The sequence below is a fragment of the Lissotriton helveticus genome, chromosome 9, assembly GCF_964261635.1.
Source record: "Lissotriton helveticus chromosome 9, aLisHel1.1, whole genome shotgun sequence".
Lineage (NCBI taxonomy): Eukaryota > Metazoa > Chordata > Amphibia > Caudata > Salamandridae > Lissotriton > Lissotriton helveticus.
The window spans coordinates 1,121,149,829-1,121,164,072 of record NC_136070.1 but is presented as its reverse complement, the minus strand read 5'-3'; the positions used below and the strand labels follow the sequence as shown (position 1 = coordinate 1,121,164,072).

The following is a 14,244-nucleotide window of genomic DNA, read 5'->3' as shown; positions in this document are numbered from 1 at the left end:
TGTAAATGAAATGTGCCAATTTGGTGTAAGCCATGTTTAAAGGAGAGAGCAGAAGCACTTTTGCACCTGTTAGCAGTGGTAAAGTGTGCAGAGTCCTAAACGCCAACAAAAAAGAGTTCAGAAAACAAAACAGAAGAATGAAGGCTAAAAGTTTGAGGATGACCCTGCAAAGACGGTGAAGTCCAATGCTGAGGATAATATTTTGTTAATTTTTATTTGTTTTGGGTGTGAACCATCAGCCACTAGTGAAAAGTCTGCCACACTTGAGGATACTAAAAACAAAGGAGTGCAGAATAAATGGGTCTCTGTCATTTAATCAAATGTTTAGGTTGAGCCTCAACAGCACATGTGCTGTCTGGAAGACCTGTTGTATCTCTTTAGTGGCTTTTGGCACACCCACTGATTGCCATTGGTTGTTATCTGTGGCATTCAGAAATGCTGGCTTGTTATTGGTGCATTTAAGTAAATATCCCTCCTTTGTGGGATGATTTCCCTCCTCAGCGATTTCACTCAGACAATACGTTTGTTGACCATTACTCTGTACAGCTATAATGGCCTCTCCTCCCTTCTGGCTATTGCAGTTTAGCTCCTCCCTTCTGGCTGTTACAGGTTTAGCATTGTTTTTGCAACAGAAACAAAAGTGGTCTTTCACTTCCTTGTTTTCTTTACATGTGGCTTGTTATTGTATTGCTCCAGCTTGGGTATTGCTTGCCGTCCCACACTGCTGGTTTTCAGGGATTGCTGCTCTGTCTTCATAAGGTAGGGCAGGGTGAAAACCACTCTATGACCCCACTGCAGGACCTGAAAAAGATCTGTTAGTTGTTTGTATTATTATTATTTTTTTAGATTTAGCATGAACTCGATCCGTAGGTATTGGAGCACTTTACATGCGCACCAAATGCATTACAAAAGGACACATTAATTTTTAGTGGGTGCACAGAGATTACGTTATTCATGACTGAGTGGGCGGAGTCAAGGCATCTCACACTTTGTGCGACTACAGTTGCTTCCCCAGCATCTTGTAGTACTTGCCCTCCCCGCCCTGCTGGTTCTCAGGGGCGACTGCTCTGTCTTCACAAGGGCCGGGCGAAAACTGCTCTATAACCGTGCCACCTGACCGGGAATAGACCTGTCAGTTGTTTGCATTTATTTATTAGGTTTTTTTTACATAACGCAAACTCGATCTGTAGGTATTGGAGTGCTTTACATGCACATCAAATACATTACAAAAGGACACATTAATTTTGGTAGGCGTGTGGAGATGAAGTTATTCATGTCAACTGAGTGGGTGGAGTCAAGGCTGCTCTCACTTCCTAAGTGACTCCAGTTGCCGCTCCCGCAGTGCTTGCTGTCCCGCCCTGCTGGTTTTCGGGGGAGGTGAATACCACTCTATGACCTTGCCACCGGACAAGGAAAAGACCTGTCAGTTTGTAATAATGTATTTGTTTTGTCTTTTAATAGCTTAACTCGACCCGTAGGTATTGGAGCGCTTTACATGCACACCACAAACGTTACAAAAGGGCACATTCATTTTTGGTAGGCGCACTTGTTTTCAAAGTTATCACAAATGAGCCAGCCCCAGAGTCAGTAATCATCTTCGACATGATTACCATAATTCGAGACTTCTAAAACTGTACAGCATCGCAACATCATTTTAGCGTTGTTAACCCCCCCAACTACTGTTTTTTTGTTGCATATGATGTCCACAATCACTGCACTGCAAAGTACAAATTTATTTGCAAGCAATGGGAAAGTTGGCCCTCTTTCGATGAGCTGTATTAAATGCTATAGAGAGATTATCAATGTGCAGTGGACTCAATGTGAAAATATACAGCAGGAGGTTGTACTGAAAAATACAGTTTTTTTGGCAGCAGAGTGGGCTTACATGATAAATCTCAGGCTCCAGTCATGAAGGTGTGGCCATGTATTCACCCATGGCGTGAGTCAGAGGAGGATCAAACAAAGACAACATGGGAGGGCGCTCACCCATTAGGCAGAGTATCCAAAGTATTGTATTGTATTAAGGTATTTGTATAGTGCTTCCTACCCCTATGTGGGTTAGTGAGTGACAATTTTTAGACAGGTGGAGCTAATGCAGGCCAGACCTACATTAAGCCTATTGGTCAATCACAGTGCGAAGCAACAACTCTAGATTAGAGAGAGTCCACGTGCGCTTTCCTATTTCCTCATACCGTGCAAGAGGACAGTAACCCCAACCCAATAAAGTAGCCATGGTGCCCTGGCAATTTCCCATCTTACATCCAGTGTGGCACAAACTCAGTGAATGATGATGTGAGAGAATATCAAAGTCTGACCACCATTTCAGATGGCAGGGAATACAATGTGTGTGTCTGGTGCACATTCTTTGTTCCCCACCTTCCTCATTCGGGTTTTTTGCCAACCCCAAACCCCCCTGCTGTTTTAGAACATTGCACTTCATGTCTCACAGAAGCACTTTCAGGTAAAATTAAAAAAAAAACGCTATTACACGGTCAATTCTGACTGCGTCATAGCACTTTATTTTTACTTTTTCATTATTCATTAAGTTGCTGTTGTGCCCTTGTCTACAATGCAAGAATTGTCTCCAGAAATAAATATAATTGTTCATTGGGTTATGATCCTTGGGTTTCAGTGGTCTATCAGATCAAAGGGAGGTATAGCAGTATCTGACACTTCAAGCATCCATGAAGCATTTATATATTTTTTGAATATTTATACTAGTACGCTTGAGCAGACCTCTTTGGGGATCATGTTCAAAGTGTGTGATGTTCAAAACTGCTCATAACAGTTCTTCAGTTTATGGTGGGGCTATAATCCCAGACCATCCATTGCCAGCTCATGGTCCTGTCATTCAGGTGTGAAAGCTGCAAAATCACTCTGTGTAATGTTCCTTTAATTTATGAAATGGTAGCAGATTAGTTAAGGCAAATAAAAAGTCACTCTGTAAATATTATTCTCATGTGTTTATTTTGCCCCGATATATTAGAAAAGAGCCTTCGGCCACCTGTGTTTTTTTTAAATATAAATTTATGTTAAAGAATAGGTCATCCCTGTCACCTACTATACATTCCATCCTACATTTTAAGATACATTTTTTATATTTGTAATCTTCTATTCACACCCCTTTACGTTAACAAAGCCATAGCTTTACTATACAGTTGTTATAAAAGGGTATACTATGGTATATTGTGCCTTTTTCTTCTTTAAATTACAACTCCACTGCAAGTAAAAAAATATAAATAAAAAAATTGCTATTTACAATGCCAGTAGCTCCAACTCCAACAAATGCGAGACCTATTGCATTGCAAATGCTTGTTTATCTAATCAACTGACCCTTAAACTGGGCAGAGATATTGTGCTGCTTGGAGGAACATGCAGAACATGCATAATCCGTAATTATAACGAAATCTTTTATGCTGCCGAACATTTGAATAACTTGTGACTATTTTCTTGCATCATACAAAGGTTCTGGATCACACAGACATCTCATGCATGCTTTAAAGAATTTCCCATCTAAGGTTGTGGAGGTAGAAGCCTCTAAATTAGCTTATAAAGAAGCTCTGCAAATTCGAAAATAACTCTTCTGTTAAGCCCCTGGTCCAGATGGAGTTTCCCATGGTCGTGTATAACAAATAATATTGGTCTCTGGGCCCTCATTCTAACAAATGTCCTGAGGATTGCTGTTACGAATGATTTGCACCCATGTTGGTCTCATCCCACCATATTTAAAAAAGGTAATTGGTGGGCTATCATTCTATTTCTCTTTTAGATTCCATAGTTAAAACTTGAATTTGAGTTCAGGAAAAATCTATGCTCTTAGATGTTCAGTTCGGATTTTGGCTAGAGCTTGGTACTATTGAACAGTGTTTGAACCTGTATTTATTAATTAATAAATATACCACATCGAAGAAAGGTTTTCTACAGCCGCTCTTTCACGGATTTCGGATGCGAGTTTTGCTGTGTTATTCGGTCAAAGTAATGATTCATTATGTCCTGTATGGGTGTTGGAGAACCTATGTGCTTGTTGAGACAGCTGCACATTGTTGTGCCAGATTTGGTTCCAATGGGGAGTTTTATGATTTTTTCAAGATTGAGAGAAGCATTTCACCAAGGATGTGTGTTGGCACCTTTTCAATTTATGTTGTACAATACTAATATAGAGAGGTGGCTGGCAATCAAAGGTTGTGATATGCCACAACTGGGTGTTCAATCTATTTCTGTGCTTTGTTTTATAATCCAGATGAGCAGAACAGCCTACTTCCCCAAACCCCCTAGTTTCTTCTGCTCTTTTTATGGACCAATTGGATTTGGCCAAAAACTTGTCCAAAACATATGTTGTGACTTATGGCCCCAGAGGCACTAAAACTAGGGTGCAATCAATATGTGGCACTAAGATCGGTGTTGTCTGGACTTTCTTGTACCTGGTGTCTCACAAGATGATGCATGTAATTGGCACCATTGTCTTAATATCAAGAAAACTACATTTGCTGGATCCACTGAAGCTGTTTTCAAATTTGCTTCAATATTTGGCTTAAAACCCTTTGTAAGAGATGGTTGCCATCTATAAGAACAAATGCTTATTAATTGCCACCTAGAGCACACAGGACTTTTTCGGGATATATTGATCTTTTATGCATATAAAAGATGGAAAATGGCTTCTTAACGCTATTGGCTGTCCTCTCGAGTTGCTCTACCCATATTTAGCATCCAGAGCTTGGACTTACCTTTGTGGAGGATATCAAAATTCGTCCCCCTCCTGATGTCATGGTTATCGATCTGGGCTAAGCTTTAAACCAGCTTTAATAGTTTCGTAATACACGATTGCCTGCAACTAGATAGCACTCTCATGATTCCATTGTTACATTATTTTATGACATTATGCACTGATTTGGCCAAATCTGAGTTGTTTTGTGATCCAGAATCCAATATGGTATCCACAAAACTCTCTGTTATGCTGTTAAGTATCTTTTTTTGTGTGATAATGCTAGGACAAGCACTGAGTTAATTAAACTAATGGTGAGTGTTCTTTGTTATCCACCAATAATGCCATGGAACTGTATGTTACCATAGTAATAAAATCACAGTTCAGATTTCTTCTGACCTGCTTTAGGTCGAACAATATCAACTTCTTGGATGGCTTCCTAAAATCAGGTTTTGTTTGGTTAGACGAGCTATCTAACTGTGTCTTTTTTTATTAAAGTAATTAGATTTTGTGTGTGATGTGATGAAAATGATTATGCATATTTTATGGTTTTTATTTAAGCTGAATAAAGAACCATGGATTTTTTTAATGATATTCGTGGAATATTCAAGAAGCATTCATATATGATTCATTTATAAAGTAAAGACTTTGCTTGCCTGCAATTTTACTTAAGGGGTGATTCAAAATGTTACTTAACACTTTTTTGAAATGGTCACATAGTTAGTTGTTATTGGATTACCTTATGAATATGTCTTGCTCAGCATTTGCTTCAATCTATCAGGCAATACAGTTTAAAAGACAGGTAGGGTGGCAAGGAGGAAATTTCCAGGAGGTAATTTCCAGAATCAACTCGCCTTCCCTTAGCACCTCCCTTTTGACGTCAGTCGCCATTGATTTGCTTAACCAGTCCCATATCCAGTGGTGGCTGTGGGTTTTAGAACTGGTGGGGCAGAAAGCTTTGAGTTGAAAGTGCAAGTGAGTACGGCAATGAAGCTTGAACTTAAACATTATGGGGCTTCCCTCCTATTATAAATTTGAGAAATAACTGGTGCAAATGGGGCATTTTCTGTGAGCTTGGGCGAAATTTTTATTATGGCAGTCTAATTCATGTTATTTCAGGAGGAACTTTACATTAAGTTTGCTACTTGAAATTCATAAAATAACAGCAATATGCCACGTTGCATAATTGTGCGTCATTATGGGTAGAATATTTACAGTGCACATACAATTTGTGGTTAATGCATGGGTCCAGCAGAACACAAAACCAAAGGGGATGATGGACGAAGTGTTGAACAATGCAAGCACCTACCCCCAGTCAACTGATCTGGGTTTAATCTATCATCATTCTTCAGCTCACTCCGCCACCCCAGTTCAGACATGGCCATCTGCAAATAAGTCTGACCCTGTGCCTCATGGGAACAGTCCAGCCCGAACTGCCAAGCCATGTCTTCCCTGGACCGGAAACAAGCATCCTGAGACCGGTTTCTGGCTAATCAGCAGTCATCAGCCAGGCTAGCTTGAATCCAGTGGCAAAGTGAGCAAGGGACCCACGTCTGGGCATACCCTGCCAACTTAAGGCGAACAAAGCAAAACCAAAGGGGATGATGGACGGAGTGTTAAACAATGCAAGCACTCGCCCCTAGTCAACTGACTGGGTTTAATCCATCATCACTCTTCAGCTCACTCCGCCACCCCAGTTCAGACATGGCCATATGCAAATCAGTCTGATCCTGTGCCTCATGGGAGCAGTCCAGCCCGAACTGCCAAGCCATGTCTTCCCTGGACCGGAAACAAGCATCCTGAGACCGGTTTCTGGCTAATCAGCAGTCATCAGCCAGGCTAGCTTGAATCCCAGTGGCAAAGTGAGCAAGGGACCCACGTCTGGGCATACCCTGCCAACTTAAGGCGAACAAAGCAAAACCAAAGGGGATGATGGACGGAGTGTTAAACAATGCAAGCACTCGCCCCTAGTCAACTGACTGGGTTTAATCCATCAGCACTCTTCAGCTCACTCCGCCACCCCAGTTCAGACATTGCCATATGCAAATCAGTCTGATCCTGTGCCTCTTGGGAACAGTCCAGCCCGAACTGCCAAGCCATGTCTTCCCTTGACCGGAAACAAGCATCCTGGGACCAGTTTCTGGCTAATCAGCCGTCATCAGCCAGGCTAGCTTGAATCCAGTGGCAAAGTGAGCAAGGGACCCACATCTGGGCATACCCTCCCAACTTAGGGTGAACAAAGCAAAACCAAAGGGGATGATGGACGGAGTATTGAACAATGCAAGCACTCACCCCCAGTCAACTGATCTGGGTTTAATCCATCATCATTCTTTAGCTCACTCCGCCTCCCCAGTTCAGCCATGGCCATATGCAAATCAGTCTGACCCTGTGCCTCATGGGAACATTCCAGACCAAACTGCCAAACCATATCTTCCCTGGACCGGAACCAAGCCTCCTGGGACCGGTTTCTGGCTAAATAGCCGTCATCATCCAGGATAGCTTGAATCCAGTGGCTAAGTGAGCAAGGGACCCAAGTCTGGGCAAACCCTGCCAACTTAGGGCAAACAAAGCAAAACCAGAGCAACTCAAGCAGCTGCTGTTAGTTGTTATTTAACTGCATATTTGTGACAAAAAGTGATGCGAGAATGGAGTTTGCTGTAAAATATAGTGCAAAATGACAGATTTGCATTTTGCATAATTACGAGTAACTTCAACTAGTTTGGCTGTAATTTTGCATAATCACATTAAATCAAATTCCGTGCATTTTATGCATCCCTAATTTTCAGTATACATTTCAAGTAACCTTGCTGCAATTTTTTGTTGCAAGGAATGACAGATACGTCAGTATTACTGAGGTATCTGTTGGCGCAAAACTGACACATTGCTGAAGTTGTGTCGGAAGCATGACGCAACTCTGGCAAGGTTCCTTTTACAAGGGCATGCATCAGTCTTGTTCCTGCCATGAGGCAGGCATAAGGTTTGCATGCATTGGGTCCTAGAAGTGACGCAGTGAAATCTTATAAATTTCAATGCACCAATTCTACGAGGCTTTGATGCGAGGTAACACCCACCCTCCATACATTTTACCTGATGCTGTTATAATGTAGCGCAGTGGTTTTCAAAGTGACGCATCTGCCTAGATGCGTCACAATGTAAATAGGGCGTAAAATGGCCCCTTTTTGTACGCCGCCGGTGGTGTAAAAGTGTTGCAAGGGCTCATAAATAAGACCCAAAATATATACAAGTGTTTATTTTAACTATCTCACCATGGTGCTTAGCATATGAAAAATAATTTAAACAGCACTAATGCATCTCACTAACAGTGAGAATAATATGATGATTTCTATTGGGGTTAGAATGTTCTTGGAAACCTAAGACCCTAAAGACTACTTCTATGTGCTACACTATGAGAGTACTGAGTAGCTAACTTGGCTCCCGAGTATCTTGGGATTCAGTGCACTGCACACCTGTGCACAGAGGTGAAGATGTGGTTATCAGACTTTGGCTGGAAGAGAGTGTTCCCTCAAAAGGAAAACACACATTAGCTGGGCGTAGCTCCTCTCCTCTCAGTATTGACTCAGTAGCAGCTCTCGGCATAGGACTGGATGCTGTGGCAGTACAGCAGCCTGGCAGGACCTCTTGCAATAATCTGGGGAGAAGACCTTTCTGAATCAGTGGTCACTTCATTGGATTTTTATAGAGTTGCCCACTCATCTTTACACTACATTAAGTGACCTTTCCACTTAGTTTAAGACATATTCGCATGTACCAGTATGAACCAGTATGAAAAATGCATCAAATCAGACTGCATGTGTATTGTGGACATTTACTGTCTTACCTTGAAATGCAGGGAACTTATAGCAGACTTACGTCACCTTAGGTGTATATCAAAGTTATTACTTAAGTGATTTGACACTCTCACTAGTCCCAAAAAAGATAATGACATGCAACATATGGGCCAAAGGCAGACAAGCAAACTTAACGTGCGCAAAATGCAGCCTGACTGCGCAATCTTTACAATTTAGGGCCTGATTCAGATGCAGTTAGGAAGGCCTCCTAAAGGCATTGGCTCCATCCAAGGGCCCGATTCCAATCTAGGTCAGAAGGGCTAAGAGTCGGATTTGGTTTTACCTACGCTGATCCAGAGCCCTTGTTTCCGACCGACTCGTTCCCAATTCCGAATGACCAAGTACAATGCCTGGAAACCCTTAGCACTGACTGAATCGGTTCCGGAAGGCAAAGAGAGAGATAGAGCCCTCCGGAGCTGAATCGTACAGCTCTATGGAGTATGTTTTCCAAGCGAGCAAGTACGACGACCGATTCGGACAGCCTTTATGATTCGTTTTGCCCAGATCAAAAAGGCTGCTGAATTCAGTCTTTGGGGGCCCGTCACAGGCCCCCCTTCACCCAGAGCCCACTGAATCATGCCCGTGGGGGTACCCACTGGTCCCCCCTTTCAGAACATGTACAGTGCAGCAGGCACCATGGGGTGCCCACCACAGGGTGCATGATGATCCCTAACCGCCCCTTTTGTCAATGGGAGCCTGTGTATGCGTTCGGTACACAGACTCCCATTGAAGTCAATGGGAGACTTACTGAATAGTATCTGGATGCATTTAAATGCATCATACTTGTTCGGTTGGACTCCACTGACATGAGTCATAAAAAAAGCCTTCCGGACACAAGCCGTTTGGTTTTCTTTCCGAACGAGATCGGAATGGGGCCCCAAATCGGATCGGGAACGTGTCTTTCCGACCGACTCCGAAAGGTTTCCAACCGACCGAGTACGATGCGAGTTAGGCGTTAGGAAAATCCCAATCTGAACCCAACGGCATTTGGAATGACCGATCCGTACGGAGGAGAATCGTACGGATCTACAGGCCACGTTTCAGATTGACCGAGTACGATGCTGTATTTGGACAGCCTTTCTGAATCGTGCTGTCTGACTCGAATCGGCAGATGGAATAAGAATTTGGGGGCCCGTAGTGGGCCCCCTGCACCCATTGCCTTCCCCATCAGGCCCATGGGGGTACTCATGGGTCCCCCCTTAACAGCCATGCAGAGTGTGGCAGTCACACAGGGGGCCCGATTTTCCCCAGCCACCCCTTTCTTCAATGAGAGCCTATGCATTCTGTTGAAACAAAGCCTCCTATTGAAGTCAATGGACGTCCAACCAAATCGTATCTGATTGAACTCTCACAATTTGATTCAGTCAGAAACCATTCCCAAACCCATTTGGTCGGGAAGCTTTCCAAACTGCATCAGAATTGGGTCCATAATGTTAATGTTACCTGTAACAAATGTTAGAAGTTTAGTTATTTAGTTTAGTTATTTAAATTAAATGTATTTGAATTACATTAACATTTTATAAAATAAGATAGTTTACCCTAACCCAAATGATAATACTATCCCACCACTAAAAAGTATTAAATATTTAATTGGAACAAATAAATCCACTTAAAATAGCAGTAATTTTATTTTATTTAAACACAAGGAAAACTTAGTCTAGATCTAATAATAAACCAAATGTTAAATATAAATATATATTTTACACAACAAAATTAATTATTTTGTGGCATCAATTTAATTAAATGTAATTGGAGGTAAATATAATAAATTTAAATAAGTTATTGTTAAATAGTTTATTCTGTTTAATTGCTTGTCATTTGATGAGATAATGGTGCTCTATGCAATGGTGAAAAAATGGTATTCCAATGAGGCTGAGCACAGAAAAGATACAGAGATCAACAAAAAATCATGAAGTTCCAAGTAAAGGCCACAATGCTACATAGTTGTGGCAGGTGAGGTTAAGTAGATTCTTAAGAATATTGCAAAAATAAGTTTGTTGAAGGACAAAGTTGCTATGTAGTAGCTAAAATAAAATATAAAATGTGTGCAGAGAAGACAATAGGTGATAATGATACATAGTTGTGAATATGAGAAAGAAGAAGGAGGAAATGGTAAAGGCTCATAATGAATAAAAGAATTAAGGGCCAACATAATGAGGGAACAGAGTGGTATCTTCAGGGGAGAGACTGCGGCATACCATTCTGAGACTTCATGGGCAGATTTATGCAGCTTGATGCGTTGTGTGAAAGGGAGACATGCACAATATTTACAAAGATATGGCACATTCATGCTGTCTCCTAATGCTGGCCCACTATGTGCTGCCTAACACCAATGCAGGCACTCTTGCTCCGTGGTGCAAGGTTGCCTGTTTCATGGGAAGGATTGTTTTTGTGCATAAAGGGACTCCTTCCTGCTCAAAAATAATGCTTAGAGGTATATCCCTCTTTCCATGTGTGCTGCAAAATGCATCACACATGGAAATAGGAAGTAATGAGGAGAAATAAACAATTCTCCTTGGTACGGCTCAAAGGGGAAGGTGTAATATTTTAGCGCATTTCCAGATTTACTAGCTTTAGGCAATATGGGAATGCCCCATAGGTTAATTAATAAACAAATAAGAGCTGGGTCTCTACCTCAGGAGGCATCTTGCACCAGCCCATTTCTCCTGTTAGCACCACCTAAAACAGAACCACTACTAGCCATGAAAATGGAGAGAGGGTGTGGTGTAATGACCAGAGCTGCCGACTTCAGAGTTGGGGCACCAGGTTTAAGTCTCGGTTTCGGCTCAACATCCTTTGATTCTGGGAAAATCACTTAATCTAACTGTGCCTACCATAAATTAGTGTGTCCTTAACTGGTGCTCATGAAAAGTGATGGTTTATATAATAAAGTCCCGGTGCTCAGCACTGGAAATCACCAGCTCCAATTAAGCACTGATCCATGGGTGGATGCTTGGAAATGCCCATGCCCCACCCATGGAATGTCTTCGAAACACAATGCAGCACTATATGCTGCCTTGAATTACTTTGTACTTACTAAACCATGCCAAGTTGCTTTGCATGGCGTAGTAAATACAAAAAATGATTTTGCAGCGGGGATGCACCACAAAAGTGACGCAACCCCAACACAAAATTGTAGAAAGTCTTCCCCTTGTGTTTCCAGGCCTGGATTTACCTGGTATGAAACTATCAGAACTGCTAAACCTGGGTCCACAGATACCGGAGCCGGATGTTGGAAACATTGTGACATGTTATCGTTTATTTTATAACTTTTGAAAACCTATCGGTGACCTTAATCGGTTATCTCTTTTGGTTATGATTTTATGGAGAACAATTAAAAAAACAGACATTAATTATTTGTAACATTTACTCAGGTCATGCAACAAATGCATTTTGTTTTTGTAAATTTATTTAAAGTTGGTTTATTTTTAAATATTTCTAAAATAAAACATGTATGACTGCCTAATTGACAGAATACATTTGATTTACTTCTATCCTCCATTGTAATTATTGTTATAACCACATTTAATTCAACAAATAATTAGTTATTTTTATGACTTCATAATATACCTACATTTATAGAAAAATTTTCCTCAAACACATATAACATTTGGAGATTCATTTTGGTGTAATATAAGCAAACATTTACAACGAGCACTACCTAATATAGACATTAATTAAATTATTGGATCCTATTTTTATATTGTGTCACTTACGTTGGCTCAGCTGCCATGAAAATGTGTTTCTTAAATAGTGAAAAAGTTTATTGAATGTTCATTGAAAATAATATGTTAAGTTCAGCAATATATTATTTCGCTGTGTTTAATTTGTATATACGTAAATGTAATCACCTGTGTTCGTCTTGAGACCATTTTAGTTCTGTTTTAGAAGAATTGTTAGTTTACAGGTGTGAGGTATTTTGAGATTGCTCTCTGCGTTTTTCACCTAAAACTGGCGCACCTACACACAGATTGTAAGATTTACTTACTTTTCTTATTCACATGGCATGTGGAGTAGTGGGATTGGTTAAAGCGCAATACTTCTTTTAATATATCAGTTTAAATTTCATGCTGGGAGATCAATGTGTCGATTTGACTGAGAAGAAATTCAGAATGAAGCAGTACTTGATATGCTTCACACTAACTGAAATCCATAATTAACAAGACAGATGTAAATCTTGTCAATTATGGAAAATAATTCAGTGGTATAACATAATTTCCATGATGTGTATATTTTGGAATCACTGCTGTTTGTGCAAAAACAAGAACAAATATGCAATATTATTGATGTTTTTGTTTACATTAACATACTTATATTATATTACATGTCCTTTATTTTTTTCTTTTTAGTTTGGGAGAGTTAGAATAACAGTACCTAAAATGTAAAAGGACATTTCACAGAATTTAAGATTTTGTTCTCAATATGAGCAAATTGATAGTCTGCTCAAACGATTTCTAAATTTCCTCCTGAGTTACACAATTTATTTCACAGAAAATGATATATATATATATAATCTCTGCCCCCTGCTGACAGGATTTTTTCCTCTCAAAATTCCTTATAAATAGTTTTTTCATTCCTATAACCCATGTTGTATGTTTGCCTCACCCGATCTATGAATGCACCTCTATGCTCTTCCCATGTCAAGCAATTAGAAAGCAAACAGCTGGTGAGAAATAAACAAAAATTCTGGCTATTTCACAACTAAGAACTGCATGAAGCACTGAAAGAACCCTACTCCATATACTGTTATATCTATAGAGTAACCAGAACATATATCACAATCTGCAGCCTCTCGTTACACTAAGACCAGCATCTTAAATCAGTTATATCAGTTTTGAGGAGTATAACATAATGGATAGAGTTATCGAATTCTACTCAACCTGACCCCCGACTTTTATTAAGGCATTAACCTAAGAAATTTCTGTCTTTATGAAAGACTTATTGAAATATTAGGAGTTGGCAGCCAATGTCTTTAGTTGATCTACATTGACACCATTAGCCATGTGTTGGAAATGGCCCTTTCTTGAGTGCTTTCCTTCAACTTTTTGCTTTTCTCCTTCCCAGTTTTCCACTGATATGGGTGCTTGTCTTAGGACTTTGAGCGCGTTTGACTCTGCCATTCAGTGCCAAAGTGCTGTGCTTGTCATATACATCCTGGTGATTGGTGTATACATGAATAGCTAATTTGAGTTAGCTGTCTCTTGCCAAGGGGTAAGACAGATACTCAGGTCATGCATGTTGAATGCTCCTCTGTGGGCCTGCAGCTCTGGTTGTGCCATCCATGGAGGTAGTTCATCGATCGTGCCACAGGTTTGCCCTGGTGGGGCTTGTGTGTGTTGGTTACTGTACTTGGCTTAGCATTTAAAAAGCAATGTGCCAAGGTTTGTATATCTCTTTGCTAGATCGGTAGATGGAAGTAAGCGGCAAGCCAGGAACAATAAGGAATAAAGAAGGTGGTGACTGGGCCCAGATGTTGTGAGACAGGTCTAACATCTTAACTAGAGGAGAGCTGAAGTTCTGAGGACAGCCTGGGCCTAAATCTCTCTGGGGCGTACAGGTATTAGGATTCAGAATCATGACGAAGTCAGTCTATAGCTCTGTCCGCTCATACCACCCTCCCATTTCCTCTATGTCAGGATGAATATAGAGAAGGGTGCTTGGGGTGAGTATAGTGACATGCTGGGGCTCATGGAT

At 40.8% G+C, this 14,244-nt stretch overlaps 1 protein-coding gene across 14 annotated transcripts in view; it reads left to right on the top strand.

Moving 5' to 3' along the window:
• The window catches only part of CADPS (calcium dependent secretion activator), a 1,592,252-nt gene that overhangs the window by 819,665 nt on the left and 758,343 nt on the right, over window positions 1-14,244 (top strand). The gene's annotated exons all lie outside the window — the stretch shown is intronic.